At 37.2% G+C, this 2,574-nt stretch overlaps 1 long non-coding RNA gene across 1 annotated transcript in view; it reads right to left on the bottom strand.

Annotated features, from left to right (window-relative positions):
* The window catches only part of LOC110441209, an 8,937-nt gene extending 6,991 nt beyond the window's left edge, over positions 1-1,946 (bottom strand). The window contains exons 1-2 of the long non-coding RNA XR_002461846.1: positions 1,868-1,946; positions 1,232-1,341 (exon numbers count right to left, since the gene is read on the bottom strand). This is a non-coding gene — a long non-coding RNA (uncharacterized LOC110441209). The remainder of the gene's footprint in view (positions 1-1,231; positions 1,342-1,867) is intronic.
* Positions 1,947-2,574: the final 628 nt, after the last annotated feature.

Below are 2,574 nucleotides of genomic sequence, written 5' to 3'. Positions count from 1 at the left end.
TTATATATATATCGCATATTCCATATCATCTATTCGTTATCTCTTTTATTATTTTAACCCCCTTTTATTATTTTTAATTATCTACACATACAATGCGAATACTTTTAAAATGAACCATTTTATCTGATTTTATCTTCGCTATTCACATGTTTGTTAAAAAAGTAAAATAAATAAATAAATCACCATGGCCCTAAATGACCACAGCCGTCGATGGGCCGTTAAACATAAACAAACAAACAAACAAACAAACAAACACGCTAAAATAAAGATAAAAAGACGGATGGATCTGCTATAAGCTCTACTGAAGACGTGGGACCCGTCAATCTTTTGCTACCTGCTCTATTTTCACAAGTCGATGTTACACTTCAAGGTAGAACTGTAGTCTCTACCCTGAGTAATTATGCTTACAAGGCATATATTCAGACATTATTAAAGTATGGAAACGACGCCAAAACATCTCAGCTAACGACACAGTTATGGCATAAGGATACCGACGGAGAGATGATGATACAGATGTGAGAACTGGTGATAATTTAGCTTTACTCAAAAGAGCCAAATTATTTGAGGATAGTAAAAGTGTCGATTTAGAAGGTCCCATATTTCACGATCTATTCAGAATGGACAGATATTTACTCAATCAAGTCAGCGTAAATGTGAAGATGTACAGATCAAACCCAGAGTTTTGCCTATTGTCTGAAACACAAACCCCCAACTATAAGATCGAGTTTGAAGATATTAGACTACGCATCGCTAAAGTCAAAGTGATGCCTGCCGTCATCTATGCCCAAAGTCAAGCCCTAGCAACAACTACAGCAAAATATCCGTTTATAGAAAGTGTACTAAAAAATGTCACTTTTGCGGCTGGAGGAACCAGTTTTACATATGACAACATATTTCAAGGAATGAGACCAAATTTTGTAACCGTTGGATTTGTCGATGCAACCGCAATCACGGGAGCATACAATCAAAACCCATGGTTCTTCCAACCATTCAATATAACATCCATTGGTCTCTATGTGGACGGAATACCAGTAGGAGGTAGCACTATAAAACTAGATTACGATGCTACCATTGGCCAGACCACCATTCCAGTCCTCAGGAATATGTTTAAAACAACTGGAAGATGGTTATCTGATTGTGGATTAGATATCGACAGGCAAAACATAGCAAATGGTTATTCGTTATACACATTTAATTTGGAACCCATTTTTCAAGGGAATCAGTATCTCACCTTATTAAAACAAGGAAACGTCAGACTGGAAGTCACATTTGGAAGTACACTGTCCAAAGCCATTAGCTGCATCGTCTACGCCGAGTATCCCGGTTATTTTGAAATCAACGCTGCAAGAGACATTTTAAAACAATGAATACCAATCAACTTCGCTGCGTCATCGATTGTGATCTCGTTTATGAGAGAACTGAACATAGATGTATATGCGCGTGATCGTATACCAACACATATAGAACGATTCCCCACTGGATTTATTGTAAATACTGATAAAAGTCGCCAACCCGGACGACACTGGGTATTTTATTTTATGGAATCGCCAACAAAACAAGAATGTTTTGACAGTTATGGTCACCCACCACAATACTTTTTACTCCCAAACTGTACATCTTTTAATGTAACACGATTACAAAGTGTCAGATCTAACGTGTGTGGACGTTACTGTTTGTTTTATTTACTCAATCGATGTAGAAATGTACCACTTAGCACTATTGTTAATGTATTTTGTAACGATTATAAGAATAACGATGAATTTGTATATGAGTACATTTATAATTCTTTTCCGTTTTGTTTTCAAACTGGTGATGGGATCCAATCATGCTGTTCTGAATATCAATAAAATGTATGTACATCACTCACTTGTTTTCATTTTGAATCATGTCACAGACAAGTCTGATCCCCATCGTCTGTCCCGCCACGATACAGTTGGCAGGCAGCTCAGGAAGTGGAAAGACCTTTTTGATGAAACAAATGTTAGAACATGCCGACGATTTGTTTAGTCAGCCTACAGTCAAGATTATGATCTGTTACGATGCTTGGCAACCCATGTTCGACGAACTAAAACGTAATATCAAGAAAATCACCTTTGTTGGGAATACTGGATGAAACTCAGTTTGAAGAGTGGACATCTATTACAGACAAACATAAGATAATAGTGTTAGACGACTGTTTGATAGAGGGATCTAATTCTGTACAACTCATGAAAATGTTTTGCATAGGGTCACATCATCGAAATGTGACAGTTATATTTTTAGTACAAAACGTATTTCAGAAGAGAAAAGTCATGCGTACTTTAAGTTTAAATACTCATTACTTCGCCCTGTTTAGAAATTATAGAGACCAGGCACAAATCGAGACATTAGGTCGACAGATTTTCCCAGACGGTTGGAATATTTTAGACAGAGTTACCTTTCTGCCGTTTCTAAAAGATACGGATATCTTTTTGTCGATGTTAGTCCACATGCTCCACAGTTGAATATTACCGATGGTCCGACAGAACTTCCTCCACTTCGTACTCGGATATAACCAGGACAGGATCCCATCATCTACGAGCCGAAAAATGAATT

The sequence above is a fragment of the Mizuhopecten yessoensis genome, unplaced genomic scaffold (genome assembly GCF_002113885.1).
Source record: "Mizuhopecten yessoensis strain PY_sf001 unplaced genomic scaffold, ASM211388v2 scaffold715723, whole genome shotgun sequence".
Classification (NCBI taxonomy): Eukaryota; Metazoa; Mollusca; class Bivalvia; order Pectinida; family Pectinidae; genus Mizuhopecten; species Mizuhopecten yessoensis.
The sequence above is the reverse complement of the archived record's forward strand: the minus strand, read 5'-3'. Positions and strand labels throughout refer to the sequence as shown.